The sequence below is a fragment of the Arachis duranensis genome, chromosome 5 (assembly GCF_000817695.3).
Source record: "Arachis duranensis cultivar V14167 chromosome 5, aradu.V14167.gnm2.J7QH, whole genome shotgun sequence".
Lineage (NCBI taxonomy): Eukaryota > Viridiplantae > Streptophyta > Magnoliopsida > Fabales > Fabaceae > Arachis > Arachis duranensis.
In genome coordinates this window covers 12,801,226-12,813,973 of record NC_029776.3, presented here as the reverse complement: position 1 = coordinate 12,813,973, position 12,748 = coordinate 12,801,226, and positions in this window count along the sequence as shown.

Here is a 12,748-nt window from a genome sequence, read left to right as displayed (position 1 = left end):
CCATTGTGAAAAAAATAGTTGAATCGCGTCTCAGGTGGTTTGGACATGTGAAAAGAAGACCGATAGAACATTCAGTCAGGAGGGTGGATGAGATGGAAGATGGACAAGGGGCGAAAGGCAGAAGAAGACCTAAGAAGACCATCCATGAGGTGGTCAAACGAGATCTACATGTAAACGGTCTCTCTGTAGACATGATACATGATAGAGTACAATGGCGTCGTTTGATTCATGTAGCCGACCCCACTTAGTGGGACAAGGCTTTGTTGTTGTTGTAATTATGAGATATATAAATTAATATTAATCAATTAATACAAATATTTGTGTGTTTTTTAAAATCTGTATTTCCAACGCCGCTAGCATAATTCTATCTACCTCATTCCTCTAATCAAATGCTTAATTGACTAATGGTAATAAAACAAGTGTTATTATCCGTGTCATTCACGTGATAAAATTAAAATTAAAATTTTAAGTTATTTTATTAAAATTAATTTGTATTATAATAATTTGACTAATAAAAAAGTAATGAGTTTTGTATTGTCTGTTTTTTCTTAATTTAGTGTTAATTGTATTAATTCTAAAATAGTTATTAACCGGTTTTAGTAATTTACTTTCTTCAATAAATCAGACATATATACTGAATGTGACCATAAATAATCTAGTACTACCTAAATCCACCAACAAATTATTATATGTGTAAGAACATATCAAAATCAGCTGAAAATGAACAACAAATTATTAGAGAATTCTAATGCAGAAAGTTCTCCAATAAACAATAAATAATTTAAACCTACTAAATAACAACTCAACACTATTATTTGATACCTGCAAAATATATACTTAAAACAATACTATATCAATATTAGTATACAAAATTATATGATTAACGTAATTAAAAAATTATTTATCAGGAGAATAAAATAATACAAATTTTTATGATAATTATAATATTCTCAAGTTATAAATGTACAATAAGAATTCATTACCCATTAGCACCTAGAATTTGTCAATTTTTTAAATTGATAGTGATTCGACCGTTACAAATATCAAGTCATAACTCGACATTATGAGTCATAACTCGGCAGAACGCAACATAGTTCAGCGTTACGTTATTAATCGGCAATCAACGTCATTAATCGGCAAGTTACGTTACAACCAGACCCAACGAATTATATCTTGAAACGTCCAAAGTAACGTCATCACCCATCAAAGCCTAATCATTGCTCTTCAATTCCAAAGACCAACAGAAATGAAACCGATCTTACCTCACCTATAAATGTATGGTATTCTATCTTATAGAGACACATTGAATTCTCAATACTAACTTAAGTTTCGGAGTGCCTTTGCAGGTACACTCCCCCCTTGTTTCTTGCTCACGCTCTGTGCAATTGGACACCCCCTCAGAGTGAAGTTCGAACTTCCCCAAGGCTCAAAGATCGGCACCGAATATAACAATTCGGTGCTGACTCCTAGGAGCCGAGCTCCCCCTTCAGGTATCCATATACAAGAACAATTGGCACCCCATGGGGTCGAGAATATAATTTTTTTATATCATTGGCCTCGATGTTCTCGCCTGGAACCATGGCTGAACAACTTCCACTAACACCATCTGAACTCTTTCAGATGGTGACCGAGCTACGACAAGCCAACCAGCGCATGGCCAAAGAGAACCAGAGAATGGCAAATCAAATTGCCAATTTAAATAATACCCGAATAAAAAACAACAACGATCGACAAGAACGAACAGAAGAAGTCGAGCATCAGTCAGGACCGACGCATGTCTCCAAAACTGCTCGGCACGAAGAAGAGCAACCCGAGCACAACGAAGAAGCTCAGCTAGAAGACAAGGATGATAACATGGAAAACTCCCCTGGGCCATTCACGGCCGAAGTGATGAATTTTGTATTGCCGAGGAGATTCACTTTGCCGACCACCCTGACTCCCTATGATGGGCTAGGTGATCCCAAAAAATACATCAAAAAGTTCACCTCCATAATGATAGTAAACGGTACATTTGATAAAGTATTATGTCGTTGTTTTCCATCTTACTTGGACGGTCCTGCACTTAATTGGTTTTGTTCTTTGCCTGCAGGTTCCATTTCTTGTTTTCGAGACCTATCAAAGCCCTTTGAGGAGCACTTCGCTAGTTTAGCCATCTACCTACATGACTCCGACTACCTGAACACAATCAAACAAGGCCAACATGAAAGTCTCAGAGACTACATGATGCGCTTCACAAAGATAGCCATGAGTATACCCGACCTCCACCCCGAGGTGGAGCTGCATGCAATAAAAAGTGGACTCCGACCAGAAAAATTCCAAGAGACCGTTGCTGTGGCCAAACCCAAAACTATGGCTGAGTTCCGTGCGAAATGTCAAATTGACATTGAAGAACTCCGACAAGCTTAAAAAACAGAAAAACCACTACACAGAGACGACGACAGAACACGAGATAACAAGAAAAACTTCAAACCAACCCCCCGATATGATTCTTACACCCAGTTCAACACAAAACGCGACGACATCATAAAGGAGTTCCCCAATTCAAAGTTGATCAAACCGCCAAAAAAAGCAGGCAGCTATCCAGATTCAAAAGGCGCAGACAGATCAAAATACTGCTCTTTTCATCAAAAGCATGGACACACTACTGACGAGTGTGTCACCGCCAAAGACCTTCTGGAGTGGTTAGCTCGGCAAGGTCACGTCGACAAGTATATCGGCGGCCACATACAACGACGAGCACCCCCTTCTGGTGACCAAAGCTCGGCAACACAGCATGGCCGAGATAAAGATCGACCAAACACCAATCATCCCGACTAACCAAGACGCATTATTAACTATATTTTCAGAGGTTTTGCAGGTGGAGGAGCCACAAGCTCGGCAAGAAAGAGATCCTACCGAGCTATGCTTGCCATAGAAGCCTATCAAAATCAACAGCAGACACCTCCACACTTTCCTCAGATAACATTTCAGAAAGCTAACCATAACACCAACGTAACAAATTTAGATAACCCGGTCTTTATTTCCCTGCAAGTCGGAGATCTTCTAGTAAAAAAGGTTCTACTAGACCCGGGGAGCAGTGCCAATGTTCTCTTTTACTCCACATTTCAGAAGATGAAAATGAGTAGCAACATCCTCCAACCTTCCACTGGAGACTTGGTTGGTTTCTAAGGTGAGAGAGTCCCAGTTATGAGCTCTGTGTGGTTACAAACCACACTCGGTGAGGTTCCCTTATCAAAAATTCAGATATCCAATACTTAGTTATTGACTGTTTTAGTCCTTACAATTTGATACTTGGTCGACCTTTCTTAAATAGGTTCGGTGCCATAGTTTCTACGATTCATCTCTGTGTTAAGTTCTCTTTGCAGGATAACACAATTACAACTATTCACAGTGATGCCTGAGAGGCCAGAGAATGCTACAACAATAGTTTTAAAAGACCTAACCAAAACATACAGGCTCATGTGAACAACATCGGCAACCAAGAGGACCTACCAGCCCTGGCCGACCTTGATCCCAGGGTAGGAACCCTTGAACGACCAACCCCGACAGAAGACTTGCACAAAATATATTTTGCAGATAGCTCGAACAAGTTCACTTACGTCGGTTCCACATTAAGCTCAGAAGAGAAGGCCTCCTTCCGAGCATTTTTACAACAAAATGCCGACCTGTTTGCTTGGACCCCAGCTGATATGCGAGGCATTGATCCATCCATCATATCCCACAAACTGGCATTAGATCCGTCTGTCCGATCTATAGCACAGAAAAAGCAGAACCTCAGCCATGACCATAAACAAGCCTCTCTGGAGGAAACCAATAAGCTCATCAACGCCGGCTTCATCCAAGAAATTAGATTCACAACATGGCTGGCAAATGTCGTCATGGTGAAAAAACATAACGGTAAATGGCGCATGTGTGTTGATTTCACAGATCTAAACAAATCATGCCCCAAAGATTCCTATCCTTTACCATCTATTGATTGCTTAGTTGATAGTGCCTCTGGTTATGAAAAACTTAGCTTTATGGATGCATACTCTGGCTATAACCAGATCCAAATGCATCCATCCGATCAAAATAAGACAGCTTTTATTACTGAATATGGAAAGTATTGTTATAAAGTCATGCCATTCGGTCTTAAGAATGCAGGCACAATTTATCAACGATTAATGGAGAAAGTGTTTGCTAAACAGATCGATAGGAACATCGAGGTCTACGTTGATGACATGGTCACCAAAACAAAGATCGACAACAGCCACCTTGATGACCTCATAGAAATCTTCGGACAAATCAGAAAATATAACATGCGACTGAACCCCAGAAATGCGGATTTGGCGTGCAAAGTGGCAAATTTCTCGGCTTCATGCTCACTAGCCGAGGTATTGAGGCGAATCCAGAAAAGTGCCGCGCTGTCTTGGATATGGCCAGCCCACAAACTATCAAAGAAGTCTAGTGATTGACAGGGAGACTTGATGCACTCTCTAGATTTTTGCCATGCCTAGCTTCTAAATCTTCATGTTTTTTCAACTTTAAAATAGAAAAGATCTTTCCAATGGACTCATGAATGTTAACAAGCGTTCACAACCATCAAAAACACCCTTTCAAAACCACCAATTTTACAAACTTCTCTTCAAGGGAAACTACTATTCTTATACTTATCTGTGACTAACTGGGCTATAAGTTCCGCCCTTATTGCAGAAAGGCAAAAATAGCAGTTGCCGATTTATTTCACCAGCAAAACATTACAGGATACCAAACTTCGATATCCGAGCATTGAAAAGCTTGCTCTAGCCCTAATCTTCTCGGCCAGAAAACTTCAGCCATACTTCCAGAATCATGTCATCCATGTTCGGACAAATCATCCTCTGCGACAAGTCCTTCAGAAATAGGAACTGGCTGGCCGACTAGTAAAATGGTCGGTCGAACTTTTTGAATTTGACATCAGATATCAGGGCCGATCATCAATAAAATCTCAATTCTTGGCCGACTTTATTGCCGAATTCACAGTACCAGACATTGCCAAAAGTCCACCAGAATGGTCTCTATATGTAGACGACTCCTCTAACCCACAAGGGTGTGACACCGGGATCATACTCGATGATGGAAATGGTAAGGTCATTAAACAATTGCTTCACTTTTCCTTCAAGGCAAGCAACAACCAGAGTGAGTACAAAGCCTTTATTGTCGGCCTCAGACTAGCTTTCGATCTCAATATAGACAAGCTTAAGGTATACTGTGATTCCCTATTGATTGTTCAACAAGTGAACGAGCTGTCCCAGGTAAAGGACCCTTTACTATCCAAATACCTAGCAATTGTTCAAACTTTACTTTCAAAATTTCATAAATGTCAAATTGAACATATACATCGGGAGAGCAATAGCCAAGCTGACATACTTTTTAAGCTTTCCAGAACACAAATAAATAATTCCTCCCTTCGCCAATCTACCTTAATTAAACCTAGCATATAATTAACAGATTTTTTAAGTGTAACACAGGATGCAGATTGGAGAACTCCATACATAAACTATCTTCAGACAAGAATCTTGCCGGACAACATCGAAAACATTTGACACTTTTGCCGACAAGCCTTTTTCTTTACAATTTATAACAATTGCCTATATAAACGAGGATTCTCTCGTCCATAACTAAAGTGTCTTTGTAGAACAGAAGTCGAGTTTGCGCTTGCCGAGGCACATGAGGGTATCTGTGGTACACACCTCGGAGCCCGAATCTTGTCTTCAAAGATCCTTAGAGCTGGATTATATTGGTCGACGCTACAACAAGATTGTAGAACAAAAGTCAAAAGCTGTGACAACTGCCAGAAACACATCCCAATCACACATCTCTCAGTCAAACTACACTGTTCCGAGGTAAGCTGACCCTTCAACCAGTGGGGTATAGATATCCTCGGCCCCTTCCCGACAACAACAGGGCATGTAAAATTCTTGGTTGTAGGAATCGATTATTTTTCAAAATGGATAGAGGCACAACCACTACCCAAGATTACATCACAACAAATGCTTTCTTTTGTATGGAAACATATTATTTGTCGATTCAGCATACCTCGAAACATTATCACAGATAATGGTCGCCAGTTTGCCGACCATCAATTCACATCCTTTTTGCAGGACTTAAAAATCAAACAACATTTTTCATCAAGAGAGCACTCACAGACAAACGGATTAGTAGAAGCTGCAAATAAAGTTATACTACACGCTCTAAGAAAGAAACTGGATGATGCAAAAGGCCTCTGGGCCGAGCTTATCCCAAAGATCATATGGGGATACAATACCACCATTTACTCAACCATAAAGGAAACACCCTTCTGACTAGTCTACGGTTCAGACGCAATGATACCCGTGGAGATCTCCCAATCCTCACTGCGCACTGAAATGGTGGACCATACTGCAAAAGACACAGCTCGACAATCCAATCCTCCTAGAAGAAGTCAGATCCTCCACAGCAATCAAACAATTAGCCATGCAATAGCACATATCTCAAAGATACAACCAAAGACTTCACCCAAGGTCTTTCCAAGTAAACGACCTTGTGCTCAGAAAAATAGAACAAGCTAGAAGACCATCTACACATGGCAAACTGGCAGCTAATTGGGAAGGCCCTTACTGTTCATACCCTGGGTCGAGCTGTTCGACTCGGGATGTTCTACAGACAAAGCGACCGACCTCTTCAGGTCAGGACAACCCGATCCCTTCTCAAAGAGCTCGGCCAAGTCACAGAAAAGCCCAAACAAAGGGCCCAAATAGAGGAACACGTCCCAAATCCAAGGGCAGCTTAAGCCCGTAGAGATAAAAGCGGTTCCTTTGAAGATAAGATGACCTCACTTGAAGATAAGATAAAGATAAGATAAGATAACTAACTTATCTTATCTAAAAAGGTCACTCCACACCATTATAAATACACTGGAGCACCCATGTATAACTCATACTCTGATCCTACTCAATACCTGCTTAATACCCTTGCTAACTTAAGTATCGGAGTCCCTTGCAGGTACCCCCCACCCTCTGGGGACAAAGGATCAGCATCATCACCAAGTCCAACGAGTCAGACACAACGACTCCAACCACGATCATCAGATCGGATTCCACAGCTCCAACCAGCATAGAAGATCTCGTCCGAGATCGACCTCTAGTTTCAGGTAACCCTCGGAATATTGGCACCGTTGCAGGGGACCTGGAAGTCATCCCATTACCATAGCGGACAACCGTGACAACGATCACACCTCAGATCTAGAAGAAAGAACACCGCATAAAAACGCGGATCAAACACCAAGAGATACTCCCCAAGTCAACAATAAGAACTCCCCAAACGAGGGAGCCCTAGAGGCATTTCAAGATCGGTTAAAACAACTTGAGGAAGACGCTTTACGTCAACGAGAGGCCGAGAAGGATCTACAAAGAGAAATAAGGCGACGCCAAGAACTGAAAACCAAACTCCTGAAACTTGAAGCCAATGTCAAGATGAAAGCCAGCCAATCCACTCCCGAAGATAACGCACGAAAGGAGCAAGACCCATTCACCAAAGAAATCATGAAGACAAAAATCCCAAAGGACTTTAAACTCCCAGACATGACCTTATACGATGGCACTACAGATCCCAGCCATCATCTCAGCAACTTCAGAAGCAGAATGTACCTAACCAATGCATCAGATGTAGTTCGTTGCAAAGCCTTTCCAACTACTTTAACAAAAACAGCAATTAGATGGTTCAACAATCTCCCTCCTAGGTCCATCTCGAGTTTCGACGACATGGCTAAAAATTCCTGGCCAGATTCTCCATCCCAAAGGACAAAGCTAAACATGCTCCGAGCTTACTAGGAATCAGACAAGGAGAGAGGGAAACCCTGCGTAACTACATGGAGAGATTCAACAAAACATGCATGGATATACAAAACCTTCGAACAGAAGCTGCCATCATGGGTCTCATTAATGGCCTGCGAGAAGGGCCTTTTAGTCAATCCATATCAAAGAAGTACCCTACATCTCTGAACGAGGTACAGGAGCGAGCGGAAAAATATATCAACATGGAGGAAAACTCCCGATTAGGAGAGACCTCAAAAGCAGGGTTCACCCCTCGGGATAAAGACAAAGATTCCAGAAAAAAGGAAGATCGACACGGAGAGAAAATAAAAAAATACCACAATTACACTCCTTTTCGGGTGTCTCTTGTGGATGTCTACAGAGAGGTTTGCAACACAGAAAAAATACCACCAGCTCGACCACTCAAAGGCAAAAAAGGAGGAGAAAACCGAGCTGAATATTGTGAATACCATCGGATCCGCGGGCACTCCACCAATGAGTGTTTTGACTTAAAAAACATCATAGAAAAACTCATACGAGAAGGAAAGCTGGATCGGTACCTGGCCACCCGTGATGATGAACAAAGGAAAAGAAGAAGAGCAGAAGATGTCGGACCAACCACGCGATCATCCCGGACGCCAGAAAGGCATGTCCACATGATACACAGTGGATTTGCCAGGGAAGGAATCTCCAAATCATCCCGCAAAAGACATCTCAAAGACGTATACCACATCACGGAAAAGAAGGAAACACCCGACATCCCAGCGATCACTTTTACCAAGGAAGACGCATCCGGCGTCACGTCAGGGCATGACGATCCCATGGTCATCACTATTATACTGGCAAACGCAAATCTTCACCGCACATTGATAGACCAGGGGAGCTCTGCCAATATCTTATTCAAAACCGCCTTCGACAAACTTGGCTTGGAAGAAAAAAAACTCAGAGCATATCCGGACAGCCTGTTCGGATTAGGAGATACCCCGGTTCAACCAATAGGATACATCCCTGATGAGCGGATAATTTATACGCTTTTTGGCACTGTTTTTAGTATGTTTTTAGTATATTTTAGTTAGTTTTTAGTATGTTTTTATTAGTTTTTATTAAAATTCACTTTTCTGGGCTTTACTATGAGTTTGTGTATTTTTCTGTGATTTCAGGTAATTTCTGGCTGAAATTAAGGGACTTGAGCAAAAATCTGATTCAGAGGTTGAAAAAGGACTGCAGATGTTGTTGGATTCTGACCTCCCTGCACTCGAAGTAAATTTTTTGGATCTATAGATACCCAATTGGCACGCTCTCAATTGCGTTGGAAAGTAGACATCCTGGGCTTTCCATAAATGTATAATAGTCCATATTTTACCCGAGATTTGATGGCCCAAACCGGCGTTGCAAATCAGCTTCAAAATTCCCAACGTTTAACGCCGAAACTGGCACAAAAATTGGAGTTAAACGCCCAAACTGGCACAAAAGCTGGCGTTTAACTCCAGGAAAAGTCTCTACACATGAAAGCTTCAATGCTCAACCCAAGAACACACCAAGTGGACCCCGGAAGTGGATTTTTACATCATTTACTCATTTTTGTATATCCTAGGTTACTAGTTCACTATAAATAGGATATTTTGACATTGTATCTTTACCTCATGACACATTACACGTTTCTTATTGTATCTTCTACGGCATGAGTCTCTAAACCCCATGGTTGGGGGTGAGGATCTCTGCTGTGTCTTGATGGATTAATGCAATTACTACTGTTTTTCATTCAATCACGCTTGCTTCCATTCTAAGATATCACTTGTTCCTCAACTTGATGAATGTGATGATCTGTGACACTCATCATCATTCTCACCTATGAATGTGTGCCTGAAAACCACCTCCGTTCTACCTTAGACTGAGTGGATATCTATTAGATTCCTTAATCAGAATCTTCGTGGTATAAGCTAGAATTGATGGCGGCATTCAAGAGAATCCGGAAGGTCTAAACCTCGTCTGTGGTATTCTGAGTAGGATTCGAGGATTGAATGACTGTGACGAGTTTCAAACTCCTGAAGGCTGGGCGTTAGTGACAGACGCAAAAGAATCACTGGATTCTATTCCGACATGATCGAGAACCGACAGATGAATAGCCGTGCTGTGACAGAGCGCGTTGAACATTTTCACTGAGAGGATGGGAGGTAGCCATTGACAACGGTGAAACCCTACATACAGCTTGCCATGGAAGGAGCCTTGCGTGCATGAAGAAGAAGACAGTAGGAAAAGCAGAGGTTCAGAGGATAGAGCATCTCCAAAACCTCAACCTGTTCTCCATTACTGCAAAACAAGTATCTATTTCATGTCTTTTTACTTTTCACAATTAAACCTGAGAATTATTGATATCCTGACTAAGAGTTACAAGATAACCATAGGTTGCTTCAAGCCGACAATCTCCGTGGGATCGACTCTTACTCACGTAAGGTATTACTTGGACGACCCAGTGCACTTGCTGGTTAGTTGTGCGGAATTGCAAAAGTGTGATTGCAATTTCGTGCACCAAGTTTTTGGCGTCGTTGCTGGGGATTGTTCGAGTTTGGACAACTGATGGTTTATCTTGTTGCTTAGATTAGGACTGTTCTATTTTTGTTGGTTTAGAGTCTTTTATTTGAGTTTAGTTTCATATTTTAAGTTTGGTGTCAATTGCATGCTTTTGTTTTCTTTTTATTTTTCGAATTTGCATGTTCTTAGTCCTTTCTTGATCTTTAAAAATTCTAAGTTTGGTGTCTTCTTTGTGTTTTCCTCTAGGTTTTCAAAAATTTGAGTGTGATTTTCTAAAAATTTCTAAGTTTGGTGTCTTCTTTGTGTTTTCCTTTAAATCTTCGAAATTTTTGCATTAGTTTTTAAAATCATATCTTTTCAATCATATCTTTTTAATTGCTAATTCCAAAATCTTTTTAATTAATTAATTGATTTAGTTTTCAATTTGCTTTGATTTTATTTTCTTTTAGTTTTCGAAATTTTATTTTATTTTATTATTTTCGGTCATTTTTAATTAAAAACAAAAAATATTTTATATTTTACTTGTGATTCCATATCATTTTCCTTTCTCCATCATGGATCTAAGTGGAATTGAGCAGTCCAGAAGGACTCTGGGGTCATATGCTAACCCCATTACAGCTGCATATGGGAGTAGCATCTGTATACCTCCCATTAAAGCAAATGACACAGCTAAGGCTGGACATCCAAGGCTTTAAACAAGAGGATAATGAATCTCTTTATAATGCCTGGGAGAGGTACAGATGTATGCTAAGAAAATGCCCCTCTGAAATGTTTTCAGAGTGGGTACAGTTAGACATCTTCTACTACGGGCTTACAGAAAAAGCTCAGATTTTTCTAGACCACTCAGCTGGTGGATCTATACATATAAGGAAGACGATTGAAGAAGTTCAAGAGCTCATAGATACTGTTGCTAGAAATCAACATCTATACTCAAGCAGTGAGTCCTCTACAAAAGAAGAATCTATGGCAGTAACTACTGATCCCAATCCTCAAGAACAGATTGTTGAGCTTAATCAGCAATTACTCCTGATGACAAAACAGTTAGCAGAATTTAAAAAGATGCTCCAAGAAATCAAAATTGCTAACAAGAATATAGAATCACAATTGAATCAGAAAAAATAGCAGTTATCTAAACAGATAATAGAAGAATGCCAAGCAGTTCAACTAAGGAGTGGGAAGACATTGAATAACACTGCTCAAAGTGGCAAAAAGCCAAAAAAAAGAACAACTGACAGAGGATAACCAAACCATTGCCCAAAATCCCTTTGAGGACAGTAAGAGCCCAGAGAGGAATGATTCTGGCGTTCAAACGCCAGAAAAGGGTAAGAAAGTGGCGTTAAACGCCCAATGGGTAGCCAATTCTGGCGTTCAAACTCCAGAAAAGGGTTGCAATCTGGCGTTAAACGCCCAAAAAGCATCCAATCCTGGCGTTCAAACACCACAAAGGGGTCAGACACTTGCAAGTGCTGATAACAACCCCCTTAAGCAGGCTTCTCCAACCACTTCTGTAGGAAATAAACCTGCAGCAACTAAGGTTGAAGAGTATAAAGCGAAGATGCCTTATCCTCAAAAACTCCGCCAAGAGGAACATGATAAACAATTTGCTCGCTTTGCAGATTATCTCAGGACTCTTGAAATAAAGATTCCGTTTGCAAAGGCACTTGAGCAAATACCTTCGTATGCTAAGTTCATGAAAGAGATCTTAAGTCATAAGAAGGATTGGAGAGAAACTGAAAAGGTGTTTCTCACTGAAGAATGCAATGCAGTCATTCTGAAAAGCTTACCAGAGAAGCTCTAAGATCCAAGAAGCTTTATGATACCATGCACATTAGAAGGTGCTTGTACCAAGACAGCCCTATGTAACCTTGAAGCAAGTATCAACCTAATACCTGCATCCACTATCAGAAAGCTTGGGTTGACTGAAGAAGTCAAACCAACCCGGATATGTCTCCAACTTGCTGATGGCTCCATTAAATATCCATCAGGCATAATTGAGGACATGATTGTCAAGGTTGGGCCATTTGCATTTCCAACTGACTTTGTAGTGCTAGAAATGGAGGAGCACAAGAGTGCAACTCTCATCCTAGGAAGACCCTTCCTAGCAACTGGATGAACTCTCATTGATGTACAAAAAGGGGAAGTGACCCTGAGAGTCAATGAGGATGAGTTCAAGTTAAATGCTGTCAAGGCTATGCAGCATCCAAACACATCAAATGACTGCATGAGCGCTGATATTATTGACTCTTTGGTGGAAGAGATCAATATGACTGAGAGTCTCGAATCAGAGCTAGAGGATATCTTTAAAGATGTTCAGCCTGACCTGGAGGAATCAGAGGAAATAAAAGAACCTCTGAAAATACCTCAGGAAGAGGATAAGCCTCCTAAACCCGAGCTCAAGCCACTAT